This window comes from Saccopteryx bilineata, chromosome 6, assembly GCF_036850765.1.
Source record: "Saccopteryx bilineata isolate mSacBil1 chromosome 6, mSacBil1_pri_phased_curated, whole genome shotgun sequence".
NCBI classification, from domain to species: Eukaryota; Metazoa; Chordata; class Mammalia; order Chiroptera; family Emballonuridae; genus Saccopteryx; species Saccopteryx bilineata.
Genome location: NC_089495.1, coordinates 83,058,897 through 83,075,816, shown reverse-complemented (window position 1 = coordinate 83,075,816; position 16,920 = coordinate 83,058,897).

Sequence of the window (16,920 nt, the reverse complement as noted above, 5' to 3'; positions counted from 1 at the left end):
CACATATAGGTGTTATGCCATTTTTCTACTTTAGCAGCAGTGGGAGTTGTCAGAATCACAATGTGTGAACCTGTCCACATGAAAGTAAGTCCTTGGGTGATGCAATGCTGGATTTACCTCTTGGACAGTCTTTGAATAGTTTGTTGAGTAACCTGTAAATTCTACAAGTACTTAGGGAAAGGGTTGGTACATTTCTACTCTTTGCAGTTAGAGTTTAAGTCCTATTGACCACTGCTTCTAGCTGGAATTAGCAGCAGGTCCCAGTCTACAATAGACATGGGGCATTGAGACAAGAGGAATAAAAGAGATACTATACATTAAATAAAGCAACAAAATCAGACTGTCAATACCCACAGTAGAGATCTTCAAGGGATAAATAAAACTCAAATATTCAGGCAAGGTATAGTAGATGTCCCTTGTGTTTACAAGAAATGAGATCAGCTAATCTGCTACTTTGAAGAAATACTTTAGGCTCGTGAACAATGTCTTTAGGCCTTCAGTGGCAATTCCCAGCATGCTGGGCAACGTCAGGTCACAAGTAGCTGGAGCAGGGCTAGAAAAGACTGAACTCTCCCTCCATGGAGCAAGGGGGCAGCTTATCTTATCATGTCCTTTTTTCCACAGCAAAGACGTGTCAACCGGTGGGGCCAGGAAGCCTGGCAGGCTTCAGTTCAATGACCTTTCTTTCCACTCTGGAGCAGGGCCCTGATGGAATCCTATGAAGCCCTTTAGGGTGCTGGAACCTTTAAGAGCGTACACCAAAAGCTGGTATTTCTGACCTCTTTTGGGCCTTATTTGCCTTTTCTGTTACTCCCTTGGCCATTATAGACCTTAAAAGCCATGCTCAGAAGATCTCACTGAGGGGCTTGACTAAGAGCGTAAAATTGGAAATCCAGTGTCTAAAGAAGCCTATTAAATGGAGGAAAGAAAAGATTTGATCTGTCGTGGTAAGTGGTTAGAGACTGAGGAGGGTCTGATTTCAATCTAGAGTGAGACCTCAGATGGTGGGGGTTAAGGTGATGCCCAGATAGACTATAGACTAAGAGTGAAGTTGAGTCTTTGCAAAGAAGACACAAAATCCCTTTATAGCGAGGAAGTTAAGAAGGGTGGCAGTGTATCTCCTTTAGGCAGGCGGAGGAGGGGCTGCAGGGGAGTAGTCATCTACATATTGTAAAAGAGTACTAGTTTTGAGATTGCATGCTGTTAAATCCTGAGCTAGTGCCTGCTCAAACAGGTGTGGGCTGTTTTTGAACCCCTGGGGTAAGACAGTCCACATAAGTTTCTGGGATGCATTAGTGTCCAGGTAAAGGCAAACAGAAAGTAAGAGTCAAGGTGTAGAGGAATGATAAAGAAGGCATTCTTGAGGTCTAGAACCCTGAAGTGAGTGGTGTTTGAGGGAATCGTGACAGTAACCTGTAGAGATTAGGGACTACTGGATGAACGGGAACTACTGCCTCATTGATTAGGTGTAAGGTTTCTATGAGGCAATAAGCCCCTGAAGATTTTCAAACAGGAAGAATGGGGGTATTGCAGGGAGAGTCCATGGGGATGAGTAAGCCTTGATTTAAGAGGTAGATAATTATTGATTTAAGGTCTTAGAAACAGACACTGTTACACATTAAACAAAAATTTCACATACAAATTATGAATTAAAGGATTTAATGAGCATGCTTTACTTGTTTCAATTCAAATTATACTAGAGATATTTTCTGACAAACAAAGAGACAAGATGAATTACTTACTCACACAGCTTAATAGACAATGCTGTCTTTTTAAGTTTTTTGAGATGGCAGGGAGTTGCCAGCATAGAAGGGAGGAAGAGAGAAAGCAGGGAGATAAACAGTGTGAGTAGCTGGATGGAAAAAAAAGGAAGGTCAGAATCTGCAGGAGGAGGAGGAGGAGGAGGAGGTTAAAGTGCTGGTGGTGGTGCCACATGGTCTGAGGAGTCAAAAGATTTAGAACTCTGAAGAGAGGGGATAGGGCGAGAGGTAGTGGAAGGCACAGTCAGTCTCTGAGGAGGAGGAAGGATGGGTCAAAGAAGAAAAAGGGACTACTGAAGCTGATGGGGTGAGGGGATAGGTCAAAGAAGAAAAAGAGACAGAGCCACCCATTTATAAGGAGGGAGGAGGAGTTTAAGAACACAGTGGAGAAGGGAGGAGCCCCTGGCCAACAGGGCAGGAGAAAGAGACTGGTATTTTCAGGTGAATGAGAAACAGGATTTTGCTAAGGGAGAGGCTTTCTGGAGGGAAGAGACTCAAGTGAAAGAGATTTGCAGAGGGACCAGTGAGGGGTCCCAAAAGAGGAGTGCCCCAGGGGGTCAGGCAGGAGGGGAAGAGAGTTGGGAGTATGTGAAAAAGGAAAGATTAGGAGCAAAGATTTTAGGTAAGGTTTCTTTGGCCAAAAACAGTCTGCATGTAGCACAAGCGGCACAGAAATTAAGGACAGGAGCGAAGAGAGAAGAAAGCCTGCACATATGGAATTTCAGAAACCCTCCCCATCTGGTGGTAAAGATTATCTAGATCTTTCAGTATGTTGAAATCAAAGATCCTGTTTTCAGGCCAATGGGAGTCATTGTCGAGCCTATATTGAGGCTGAGCTGTGTTGCAAAGGAAAATGAGTTTCTTTGGTTTGAGGTCAGAGAGTCCTAACTTAGAAAGATTTTTGAGAAGACAGCCCAACGGGGTTTGGTCAGATGGCTTTGACTCTGGAGATTAGTGGATCCAGAGAGGGTGTCCCTGCCTCCAATCACAATCTCAAAGGATAAAGCTCTCCTAGGAATGTGGAGTCATCCTACTTAGGAGTCGTCACTGCCCAAGAAGGAGCTCAAAGAGAATGTGGAGGGATTTGGCTAAGCGCTTAGACTTTTGAAATGTACTGTCTCTTGAGACAGAAAAATGACAAGCCCCTCAAAATGTGAGGCTGACCAGAGAAAGCCATCCAATGATAGATTAGGGACTTCTGGGTCAAATTAAAGCCAGCTGGGAGAGGGAAGGGAGAAACTCCTTACCTTTCTGGTCTGGCAGGGGTTCAGAACAGGGACAGATCGCCGGCAAATCAACCTATAATTACACGTCCAAACAGAATCAGGGAGTAAGCCTGGGATGAGCTGCTGCTGCCCATTACTTCCCTGATTGTAAATTTGGATGGCAAAGAGGGATCATCTAGGCAGTTAGTACCCTGTCATGGTTTTTGGCACCAAATGTTGGAATCCATGGGAGTCCGAAAAGACCAGAGTAACAGGCTTTTTTGAAAGGAAGAAAGGAACCCTGCCAGGTACTTCATCAGGAGAAGGTCACCAAAACAGACTGAGGCAAAATTTTATAGGGTAGGGGAGAGCCTTGAGCAAGTTTGCATTGAGTTAGCAGTTTTGGTATGCTCCCTTCTGCAGTTTTATTTCAGCTTCCTGGAACATTTCTCTTTGGGGCAGCTGACCAGCTTCCTAGAACTTTTCTGCTTCAGGGCCGATAGTCCAGTAAGTAAGGGTGGGGTCAGATAGATAAGTGGAACAACAAAGGGCAGTTGGAAGTTCTGGTAAATTCATGTATTTATCATTTCCCTTGTTAGTTGGGGTGTGGGCAACATAGGCAGTAGCCCTGAGCAACCTCCAGTTCTCCCAAATCTGCTACTATCTGTGTAACCGCATTGATGGACTGGCCCACTTAGGGGCCCAAGGGACCCAAAAAGGGCTAATGGGGCACTAGCAAGGATAAAATTCCTCATTTTTTGCCGTAAACACTTCCTTATTTGAACCACGAAACCAAGGGTTGAAAGCAGCATTTTTTATACCTAGTTCCCAAAGGAACTTGTTGGTCAAATAAGTTTGTATATATGATGTATATGTTTACTTGCTTATATAAGGTGACCAACTTTTTTACAATGAAAAGGAGGACAAAAATAAATTGAAAAAAAAATGTTGTAAATAAAAGAAACATTTTATTTATTGCAACAATAATATGATAAATGCATAATAAAAACATTTTTAATACTTTATGTTGTACTTATGCTTGCATGCCTATTAATTTTTACTAATAATTGTAAAAAAATACTCATTTAGATATAAATACATCACACCACATGCAATGCATCAACTCTGCATTGATCGAATATGGAAATTTACAGATTAGTCTTCCAATATCAAAAAGGAGGACATGTAAGAGGACACTTTTCAAGGGAGGACAGAACTTACAGAAGAAGGATTTTTCTCCCTACAGGAGGTCACCTTAGTTTATAGTTTGCATTGGGTATGGGACACAGGCTTTAAACTGGTTTAGATTTAAGATTAAGCCTTTGCCACCTTTTTAATACTAAGATCTTGGCAAAACTAAGCTTTTCCCTACACCCTTGACTGTTGCATGATGGGGGGTGGTGCACTCTTATGAGGAATCCCATTTATGCCTCAGATAAGTGGCTTTGTATTAGAGACTTCCTTATTTGTATATTAGCTTAAAGGCTTTAATTTTCTACACTATAAAAGCAGACTGGAGCTCTCTCACTCAGTTCCTGCCATCAGTATAGCAGAGGAGAGGCAGCCAAAATGGTAGAGTGCTAAAGTAGATGTCAGTTTCTGCAAAGTTTGTGCAAAGAGAAGTTATGGGTAACAGAGGTGAATAAGGCTGGTAGGACCTTTGATTCTAGGAAAACTGGGATGAATCAGTGGCTTTGGGAGCCCTGAATGGAAAGCAAAGTATTTTCTCACTGTGTGTATTTGCTCGCTTTCTGGGTTTGAGCTAGGATAAAAGATAATGGCCCATCAGTTCTTGGCTCAATTGTTTCATTACTGTCTGTCCAAATTAAAGGGGAAACTGCATTGGCCAGGTGGCTGTTAAAATGGCTGCTCCTACTGGCCTGTAAAGCCAGAAGCCAGGGCCAGGGCCACCATCAGAGCAGCCTGGCCCATGCAGGTTCGCATTGGATTCGGACAATCGGTAAAGAAACCATGGAGCCAAAAACTGGTGGGCCATAGCCTTCAATCCTAACTTGCACCCGGTGGGCAAGTAAAAAACACACACTGGGCTCCAAAAACCCAGTCACATTCAGAGCTCACAAAGCCACTGACTTATCCGAGTTTCCTAGAATCAAAGGTTTCTAGCTCACCAGCCTTATTCTCCTCAGTTCCCCATCTCCTTCCTTATCCCAGATACAAACTCTGTACAAACTGGCATCTCACTCAGCTCTCTGCCATCTTGGCTGCTTTTCCTGGCCTCCTCCACGTGGCCTCCTTCCGCTGCTGGCTCTACTCTCTCTGCTCTCTCATGCTAACCTCAGGAACCAAGAGCCACAAACTCCCGTTCCGTTCCCATTTTATAGTGTAGAAATCCAAACCCTTAATCCAATATACATAATAGGGAAGTCTCTAATACAAAGTCACTTCTCTGAGGCATGATAGAATTGTACCACCTCACACCAAAAAGGGTGGGACAGGCTTAATCCCAAAACCAAGCCTCAGGCTACAACAATTCTCAACACACATTAATATCACCTGGGCAACGGCCTCTTTAACAAAGTGAGCATAATACATTTTATCTGCCCAACATGGCCTTACATACCTTTATTAACTCACTGAACCACCACTACTGACTCACTGCCCCCAGCAATTCTCCAGCATTCTGCCAGACTGTATAAATGGAGGCCATTATCCATTCTAATAGAGTATGGTCTCCTGGGTTATCACGGCATTTCTGAAGATGCTGCCTCTAGGAGGAGTGTGTGGTATTGGCAGCCTATTTCTCCATCTCTGTTCTGGAGAGCATGATGCCATTTACCCCTATATCCCATAATCATAGTAACCAGACTACCAGGGATTCAGTAGGTTTCTGCCTAAATTGTGCCCCCAACTCCATCAGCTCTGCCTGGGAATAGGGCTGGACCACAAAGTGTTCCATTACCTGGACGGGAGGCTGTGTCTGCCTTTGAGGTATTCTTTGTTGCTGGGTTTTTACCTTCTTGATGACCACTGGTCAGGTTCTGAGTGTGCATATGGCAGCTTCAGCTTGAGCCTTCTCATCCTCAGAAGAGGAGTTGGAAGTGCCTGCTCCCGCTGACTCAAAGCCATTCCACTGGCAAGGATGCTGCTGCTCCTTTGGTGACTGTTTAGGCCCCTGTGGCTGCTGGCCTCTTGCCAGAAGCTGAGACTCGAGCTCTTGAACCCGCAGTTGTTTCTCCAACAACTGCTGGTGCAAACATTCAGCTTCCAGGGTATAGTGAAACTCACAAACCTATAATTTCTTTTTCAGTGCTTGTTCCAATTCTAGCCTTTTCTGCTGTTCGATTTGCAATTCATCATGGAGCTTTTGACCTTGGGTGGCTTCTCACACAGAACTCCTGGTTTTCTCTTGAGTAAAAAACACCCAACCCATGGCCCCTAAAAGAACAGCCATAGGGAGCCACAACAGCAACCAGTCCTCTACCCCACTTCTCAAAAGTGGTGGCTCCATATCGATCTTCAAATCCTGCTGCAAACTACACCAGTTGTAAGGCCAGGGGCTACCACAATCATTGTGGCCATTTACATGCAGGTTCTCATTAAATTCAAGCAGATGGTAAGAAATGGTGGAGTTGGAGGATGGTGGGCCATTCTGTTTATTGGTGTCTCACCCAGACAGGCAAGCCATAAGAAAAGCCAAGGGAAAAGCAGAAAACCCGCTTTTCCCATGGAGGGTCAGGGATCAGAGAGGGTCAGGGAGAGAAAAAAGAAATCCTTCTGTACCTCTCCTAGTAGGGACAGAATCTTTTTTCCAGTAAACATTAGCAAGACAATGGCCCCTCCCAATCAGGAAGGCAATCCACAACCTCACAGCCCACTTTACCTGGTGTTGCCCAGGCCCCAATGCAAACTATAAGAGAGCAGACATATACATCATATTTACAAACTTATTTGACCAACAGCAATAGTTAAAAATAAAAATTAAAACATTTGAAAATAAAAGTGTATGTTCTCTTACAAATGTTGGATTTAATTTATATTCAAACAGAGTGAGCTAGGTTACTAAATTAGGAAAGAAAAAAGTAGTTGTAACAAAAATTAATTGATGAAAAATATTCAATTATAAAACTTGGTATATAAAATTGATTCAAACATATCCATAGTTTATTATTTTTTAAAATTTTATATTAAAATTCCATTGTCTTTATTATAAAGTCATAATTTTTCATCCAGAAATTATGAGTGGCAACACATAGCATATATTGGGCAGATAAAATATATTATACTCACTTTGTTAAAGATGGCACTGCCCACGTGGAAGCCCATTACCCAGGTGATAATATTAGTTGCCCTTCTTGCTTGGGATGAGCGTGATTATGTTAATATGTGTTGAGGGAAGACTTTCACGCCAAAAGGTTTTAAAAGGAAGAGAGATTACGTTGTTCTGGGGAAGAGTGATTATGTTCTAGGAGGAGCCCATGATGTGAAAAAGCAGAGAAAGGTCACGTGGAGGAGAGGAGAAGCAGCCAAGATGGTAGAGTGCTGAAGGAGAAGCCAGTTTGTGTAGAGTTTGTGCAGAGAGAGGGAGATGGGGAACAGAAGTGAATAAAGCTGGTGAGCTAGAAATCTTTGATTCTAGAAAACTCGCATAAGTCAGTGGCTTTAGGAGTCCTGAATGGAAAGGGAAGTGTTTTCCTACTGTGTGTATTTCTCACCCACTGGGTGCAAGCTCGGATTTAAGGTAATGGCCCACCAGTTCTTGGCTCTGTTGTTTCATTACCATCTGTCCAAATCAAATGTGAACCGGCACGAGCCAGGCAGCTGTGATGGTGGCCGTGGCTACTGGCATTACAGCATATATACAGTACACACACAGTCCATGACATATATATCTGTAGATAAAAGAATAACATTTTATTTCTCTTAGAAGTTCTCTATTAGCCATGATAGAAGTTTAACATGAACTCTTAATATTATCACTAAAGAATATAAAAAATTTAAAAAAATATATAAACAAGTAAATCTTATAAACAACAATTGCAATATGGTACAGCATTTTAGAAAAGCAATCTGTATGACTGTATTTATTGTAGTTATTATTACCTGTAAAGCCAGTAGCCACAGCCATGATCACAGCCACTTGACCCTTGCAGGTTCACATTTGATTTAGACAGATGGTAATGAAACAACAGAGCCAAGAACTGGTGGGCCATTACTTTTAATCCTAGCTTACACCCAGGGGGCAACAGAATCAAAGGTTTCTACCTCACCAGCCTTATTCATTTCTGTTCCCCATCTACCTTTCTCTGCACAAACTACTTCTTTTTCAGCATGCCACCATCTTGGCTTCCTGTCCCTGTAATGCTAATTTTAGGAAGAGAGAGAGAGAGAGAGAGAGAGAGAGAGAGAGAGACTGGTCTCCCTTATTTTACAGTGTAGAAATTAAAGCCCTAAGCCAATATACAAATAAAGAAGTCTCTGATACAAAGCCACTTATCTGAGGCATAAATGGGAGTCCTCATAAGAGTGCACCATCCCACATCACAAAACAGTCAAAGGTGTGAGGAAAAGCTTAGTGTTGAGAAGATCTTAGTATTCAAAGGGTGGGAAAGGCTTAGTCTTAAAACTAAACCTTAAGCTATAAGGACCCTACCTGCTTACAGCCTGTCCCCTACACCCAATGCAAACTATAAACAAGCAAAAATAAACATCATATTTGCAAACTTGTTTGACCCACATTACCCTAAAAATAATGAACACTGGTATGCTGATTTTTCAATGGAGAAAAGTAAATTTACCGTAATGTTAGGGACAAAAAAAATTATCATTTTAGTTTACGTAAATGGAAACACCATATGTGTTAACCAAATATATATGGTGTAAAGCTAATATCCACAGGCACCATCACAGCCGCCTGACCCATGCAGGTTTGCATTACATTCATACAGATGGTAATGAAACAACAGAGCCACGAACTGGTGGGCCATTATCTTTAATCCTAGCTTGTACCTGGTGGGCAAGTAAAAACACACACTGGGCTCCAAAACCCACTCATTTAGTGCTTACAAAGCTATCGACTTATCTGAGTTTCCTAGAATCAAAGGTATCTACCTCACCAAACTCATTCTCCTTTATTCCCCATCTCCTTCTCTCTGCACAAACTTGGTACTGTCTTCTTCTTTAGCACTCTGCCATCTTGGCCGCCTCTCTCCTCTCCTCCACATGGCTTTTCTCTGCCTGATGATAATCTCAGGAACCAAGAGAGAGCAAGCTCCTGGTCTGACCCACTTTATTGTGCAGAAATCAAAACTTTTAATCCAATATACAAAATAGGAAAGTCTCTAATACAAAGTCACTTATCTGAGGCATGATGGGATTGCACCATCCCACATCAAAAAAGGATGGGAAAGGTTTAGTCCTAAAACCAAGCCCCAGGCTACAAGGATCCTGCCTGCCCACAGCCCGCCTCAACACACATTAATATAATCATGCCCATTCCAAGCAAGTAGGGCAACTAATATCACCTGGGTGACGGACTTCCACATGGGCAGCTCTATCTTTAACAAAGTGAGTATGAAGCCAGGAGCCACGGCCATCATCACAGCTGCTTGGCATATGCATTAAATTTGGACAGTCAGTAAAGAAACAATGGAGCCAAGAACTGGTGGGCCATAATCTTTAATCCTAGCTTGCACCCAGCGGGCAAGTAAAACACACACTGGGCTCCAAAGCCCACTCACATTCAGTGCTCACAAAGCTACTGACTTATCCGAGTTTCCTAGAATCAAAGGTTGCTAGCTCACCAGACTTATTCACTTCTGTTCCCATCTCCTTCCTTCTCCCTGCACAAACTCTGCACTAATTGGCTTCTCACTGAACACTCCGCCATCTTGGCTGCTTCTCCTGGCCTCCTCCATGTGACCTTTCTCTGCTCTCCTCTCTGCCCTCTCCTCTAATATTAATCTCAAGAACCAAGAGAGCAAGCTCTCATTCTGCCCCCATTTTATAGTGTAGAAATCAAAATCTTTAATCCAATATACAAAATAGGGAAGTCTCTAATACAAAGTCACTTATCTGAGGCATGATGGGATTGTACCACCTGACATCAAAAAGGGTGGGAAAAGCTTAGTCCTAAAACCAAGCCCCAGGCTACAAGGATACTGCCTGTCCACAGCCCGCCCCCAACACACATTAATATCACCTGGGTGACTGTTTCCACGTGGGCAGCACCATGTTTAACAAAGTGAGCATAATATATTTTATCTGCCCAACAGTGAGCATAATATATTTTATCTGCCCAACATATGGGAAATAAGGTGTAAAGTCAGAATCCAGGGCTACCATCACTACAGCAGCCTGGCCCGTGCAGGTTCGCATTGGACTCGGACAGTCGGTAAAGAAACAACAGAGCCAAGAACTGATGGGCTATCATCTTTAATTCTAGCTTGCAGCCGGCGGGCAAGTAAAAACACACACTGGGCTCCAAAACCCACTCACATTCAGTGCTCACAAAGCTACTGACTTATCAGAGTTTCCTAGAATCAAAGGTTTCTAGTTCACCAGACTTATTCACCTCTGTCCCCCATCTCCTTCCTTCTCCCCGCACAAACTCTACACAAACTGTCTTCTCACTCAACACTCCTCCATCTTGGCTGCTTCTTCTGGCCTCCTCCACATGGCCTTTCTCTGCTCTCTGCTGTGATCTCTCTGCTCTCTCATGCTAATCATCCCAGGAACCAAGAGAGCAAGCTCTTATTCTGCCACTATTTTATAGTGTAGAAATCCAAACCTTTAATTCAATATACATAATAGGGAAGTCTCTAATACAAAGTCACTTATCTGAGTCAAGATGGGATTGTACTACCCCACATCAAAAAGGGTGGGAAAGGCTTAATCCCAAAACCAAGCCCCAGGCTACAAGGATTCTGCCTGCCCCCAACACACATTAATATCACCTGGGCAATGGCCTCCACGTGGGCAGCATCATCTTTAACAAAGTGAGCATAATACATTTTATCCACCCAACATAAGGGTAGATGGTGTTCCAGGATTAGGAAAGACACAACACTTTTTTAAGAGCTAAATATTCCTAGAGTTCTGTATGCCCAGTATCCACGACCACTATCATAGCTGCCTGGCCCATGCAGGTTCACAATTGACTCAGACAGACAGTAATGAAACAATGGAGCCAAGAACTGATGGGCATTAGCTTTAATCCTAGCTTGCACCTAGTGGGCAAAAAATACACACAGTGGGCAAACACTTCCCTTTCCATTCAGGGCTCCCAAAGCCACTGACTTATCTGAGTTTCCTAGAATCAAAGGTTTTTAGCTCACCAGCCTTATTCACCTCTGTTCCCCATGTCCTTCTGTCTGTACAAACTGCACAAAACTGGCTTCTCCTTCAGCAGTCTGCCATCTTGGCTGCTTCTCTTCCACATGACCTTTCTTTGCTTTCCTCCAGCATGGGCTCCTCTGCCCCATTTTATAGTGTAGAAATCAAAACCTTTAATCCAATATACAAACAAGGAAGTCTCTGATACAAAGTCACTTATCTGGGGCTTAAATGAGATTCTTCATAAGAGTGCACCATCCCACATCATGCAACAGTAAAAGGTATGGGGAAAAGCTTAGTCTTACAACTAAGCCTTGTCTACAATGACCCTGCCTGCTTACAGCCTGTTTCCCACACCAAATACAAACTATAAATGAGCAAACATACACATCATATTTACAAACTTATTTGCCCAATATGTGCCTAGAGTATATTGAATGCAATTCCATGGGAGGTTCTTAGCTTGCACTCCTCCAACAGGAAACTTGATCTGTTGTAGGGACTCACTCTAACCTTGAACCCTCTGCCTTGGATTGAGAAACTTTAGTTAAAAGCCCTGAGTGAATATCTCTTGAATGCAAACACCAAGAAAGTGTGAATTGGTTGACCTTTGTGCAGACTCAAAGGAATACATGTGGAGGAGCTTTAGAAAATTAGCCTAGAGGTTCTGGATTGCCCTTTCCTTTGTGCCTGTTAATTAGCAAAAGAAAAAGAATGTACTGACCAAATTAGTTCTTTCTCCTTGTCAGGAAAAAGTTCATTAGTCATTCATCCCCCTGGTAACCTGTCCTTCCTCCCTTGTAATCCTGTTACCTCTGTTCTACTTCTGATAATAAAACCTAAGAATGAAGGAGATTCAGGAGGTCTCTCTTTTGTCTCCCTTGGCAGGCCTCCCTCTCTTATCCTCTTGATGAGGAAGGAAACTCCCCTTGAGATAAGAGGCTTCAAGAATATTTTATAATTTAGGCAAAGTGTTCAGAGAGAGTTTGTAAATATGATTTTTACTTGCATGTAATTTGCAACAGCTCAAGATGGCCGAGGGTATTCCTGCTTAGGAAGGGCTGTTATACTGTAAATGAAGAGGTTTTCATACTTTGAAGGTTTTGAATAGAAGGAGAAAGGAAACTTGAAACCCTTCCCTTGGCACACCTGGGTGAAAGAAGGTAAAACAGACAGGAATGTAGGAGAGGGAAGGGAGATTTGAGTAGACCTTTCCTCTTCCTTTTCTTTATTCTTAATGGGTGATTTATAAATAATTACCCTATGGTTTTCTGTAAACCCCTTCCCATCATGAAATCATGTGACTGACAAATATACCTAAAGACAAAGGAATTACAAGACCCATGAATGTGAATTTATGTTCTGTAAAGGGTATATAAGATGTAAGTGTTGGGCAGATAAAATATATTATGGTCAGAGTAATGGTGGGGTAGGAAGCGATACCGATTAAATCTCCCCCAAAACTCAACAAGATCTTCAACCAGAAACAGAAAAACCTATACTTGGAACCTCCAGATGCCCCGCAATACACCCGAAGGTATGGTCTAGTGAAAAATTGGCTAAATATATAACCAAACCCCGAAGGAAATAGGGAGTAAGAAATGCTCCGCCTTCCTCACTAACCTAAACAGGGTGGCTTTCTCTGGTAACTGTGAATATAGAACCTGAGGCGGGAAAAGGGGGTGAATAGATCCAGGCTGCGGCACAAATGGCCGAACCAGGCTGTGGCATAGAGATCCAAGCCGAGGAAAAACTGATCCTGTGGCAACCCGGGCAATACAAGCTAACACTGGCGCCAAACCCAAACAAAGAAAAACAAGCAGGGCAGCCATTTTACCCAATCTCCTGGTCGGTGTGCAGTTAGTGGGCAAGAGATTTCTTCCTAAGCCCCGGAAGTGGGTGCCCGTGTTACCCCACAGAGAGGCAGAGTCAGAGGCCTTTCTGTGGGCCGAAAGTAGAATCTCTGGGCAGCCCCAGCGCCCTGGGAAAACCGTGCACGGGAGGGAGCGAGAACTAATTCCAATGGTGGAAATTTTCCGTGCTGGTGGGGGTTGCACTCAGAGGGAAACGCGGCCAGCCTCATATCCTGGTCTGCGCGTGCAGACAGTGAGTGAGAGATTCCTCCAAGTGCCTCGGGAGTGAGCGCCCATGTTATCGCACAGAGGGGCAGAGTCAGGGGCCTTTGTGTGGGCCAACGTGGAATCTCAGGCCACCCAGCGCCTTGCAAAAGCCGTGCATGGGGACAAAGCGAGAGCCAATTCCAACGCTGCAACTTTTCCATGCGGTTGGGGTTTTCACTCAGAGCATGAGACTGCTGGCTGGATATCCTGGTCTGCGCATGCAGATAGTGAATGAGAGTTTCCTCCAAGCGCCCCAGAAGTGGGCGACCGCCTGTGTTACCGAACAGAGTGGCAGAGCCAGAGGTCTTTGAGTGGGCGGAAAGCCTGCCTGACTATGCTAGCATCTCTGACTGACTGAGACTTACCCAGAGCCCTGTGCTGAGTGGAAATAAAGTGGGGAGTTGCCAGCTCTTTGAGCCTCTTACTATCCAGGCAGAGGCAGCAGCAACCCCATAGCTGGATTATCAGGCTACTAATTGAGGAAGGAAAGACTAGGAGAAAGGCTCCAGGAACACAGACTCTCTCACTGTCGGAGCCTATAAATGCTAATGAGCCTCGACTGCCAACGAGACTAAAGCACAATACATGACATTGCCATAGAGATTTATCAACTGCACAACTCTACCTGAGCGTGCCAACGGGGCAGAACCCGGGGTACACAGTCACCAACCAGGAAGAGGGAGAGAAAAGAAAAAGCAAGAAGATAACCTCTCAAAATCAAGAATAATCTGCAGACTTTATAACCTATCCCATTTTATTATATTTGTTCGTTTCTTTCTCTTATCTTCATTCTTGATACTTTTTTTCCTCCTCCAATTTGGCCGATTAACTCTCTGCCAGTCTTACTCTCTCCTCTCCTTGAACTACACTACCCATAAGTGTTACATCTCCCATTATCTTTTCTCTCCTCTTTCTTTCTCTCTATGAGGGTTGCACTCCAAAACCCTTAACACACACACACTCTCTCTCTCTTCTTTCTTTTTTCTTCTTTTAGTGGTTCCCTCTTTTTTTCTCTCTCTCTCTTTCTTTTCTCCCTCTATATTAGTTTCTTCCTTTCTCCTTTACATCTCCTCTCATTCAACCCTCAATAACAAACAAATTATCTTATCTGGGACTCAAACTTATGTTTGTGGCATTTTGCAGGTTTTTTTACTTCACCTTTTTAACTCACTAGCAGTGCTCCCATCCCTGGCTCTCCATTTTATTTAGTTCTTGTTCAACTAAATACAATAGTATTTTTTTAATTTGTCCCCCCATTTTTCTGTTTTCCTTTTATTCCTCTCATCATAACTCTTAGACAACCAACACCTAAAAGCAAATCATTTTATTCTTGACCCAAATTTTTTCTTTATTTGTTTTTTGTGGGTCCATACCCCCTTTTTTTTTCTTTTTTTTCTTTTCTTTTTTTTTCTATTTTTACCCCTTTATTACTTTTCACCAATTCAGGCCCTCCATCACAGGCATTGTTTGTTATAATTCACAGTTCACCACAAGATTTTCTCAAGAAAGAGGGGAGAGGAGAGGAGAGGAAAAAAGAAGGGGGGGAATAATTTCCTTTTTTAAAAAAATTTTATTTTATTTTATTTTTCTTTATTTCATTATTAATTTTTTTTAAAAAACAATTATTTTCAATTTTTTATTTTTTTATTATTTTTTTATTCTTATTAACTTTTTATTCTTTATTAAATCTCATTAATACTATCAACAAAACCACCCTCAGATGCCATTAAGGAAGAGAAAATCGAATATCATGGATAAAAGAAAGAGAGGTAACACAGCTAGATGAGGAAAAATCTATAGAGAAAAAATTTAATATATTGGAAACCTTGGAGCTAAATGACAGAGAATTCAAGATAGAAATCCTAAAAATACTCCGAGATATACAAGAAAACACAGAAAGGCAATTTAGGGAGCTCAGAAAACAACTCAAAGAACACAATGAATATATGTCCAAGGAAATTGAAACTATAAAAACAAATCAAACAGAGATGAAACACTCAATTCACGAGCTGAAAAATGAAGTAACAAGCTTAGCTTATAGAACAGGTCAGATAGAAGAGAGGATTAGTGAAATTAGAAGACAAGCAACTTGAGGCACAACAGAGAGAAGAAGAAAGAGACTCAAAAATTAAAAAAAATGAGATAGCCCTACAAGAATTATCTGACTCCATCAAAAAGAATAACATAAGAATAATAGGTATATCAGAGGGAGAAGTAAGAGAAAATGGAATGGAGAACATATTCAAAGAAATAATAGATGAGAACTTCCCAAGCCTGTGAAAAGAACTAAAGCCTCAAGTTCAAGAAGCAAACAGAACACCGAGCTTTCTTAAACCCAACAAACCTACTCCAAGACATATCAAAATGAAATTGACACAAACCAACAGCAAAGAAAAAATTCTCAAGGCAGCCAGGGAAAAGAAGAATACAACATATAAAGGAAGGCCCATTAGATTATCATCAGATTTCTCAGCAGAAACTCTACAAGCTAGAAGAGAGTGGACCCCAATATTTAAAGTCCTGAAAGAGAGGAACTTTCAGCCACGAATACTATACCCATCAAAGCTATCCTTCAAATACGACGGAGAAATAAAAACATTCACAGATACAGAAAAGATGAGGGAATTTATCATCAGAAAACCCCCACTCCAGGAATTACTAAAGGGGGTTCTCCAATCAGATACAAAGAACAAAAAAAAAAAAACACAGCCACAAGTAAAAGCTCCAAGAAGAACACAATACAACCAAATTTAAACTGTGACAACAACAAAAAGAAAGAAGGGGAGAAGATGGAGATTAACAGTAGGAAAGGACAATGGAGTGCAAACGTACTCACAAAATAGTTCACTACAATGAACAGGGTAGGGACCCTTTTCATTACTCAAAGGTAACCACCATTGAAAAAACCACCACAGAAGCACATGAAATAAAAAAGATAGCAACAGAGGAAAGATGTATGGAATACAACCAAATAAAAACAAAAGATAGAAAAACGAAAGAGAAGGATCAAACAAGACACAAAACTAACAGAAAGCAAGATATAAAATGGCAATAGGGAACTCACAAGTGTCAATAATTACACTAAATGTAAATGGATTAAACTCACCAATAAAAAGGCACAGAGTAGCAGAATGGATTAAAAAAGAAAATCCAACTGTATGCTGCCTACAGGAAACTCATCTAAGTAACAAGGATAAAAACAAATTCAAAGTGAAAGGCTGGAAAACAATACTCCAAGCAAATAACATCCAAAAAAAAGCAGGTGTAGCAATACTCATATCGGATAATGCTGACTACAAGACAGGAAAAGTACTCAGAGACAAAAATGGCCATTTCATAATGGCTAAGGGGACACTGAATCAAGAAGACATAATAATTCTTAATATATATGCACCAAACCAAGGAGCACCAAAATATATAAGCAGCTACTTATTGACCTTAAAACAAAAACTGACAAAAATACAATCATACTTGGAGACCTCAATACACCGCTGACGGCTCTAGATAGGTCATCCAAACACAGAATCAACAAAGACATAGTGG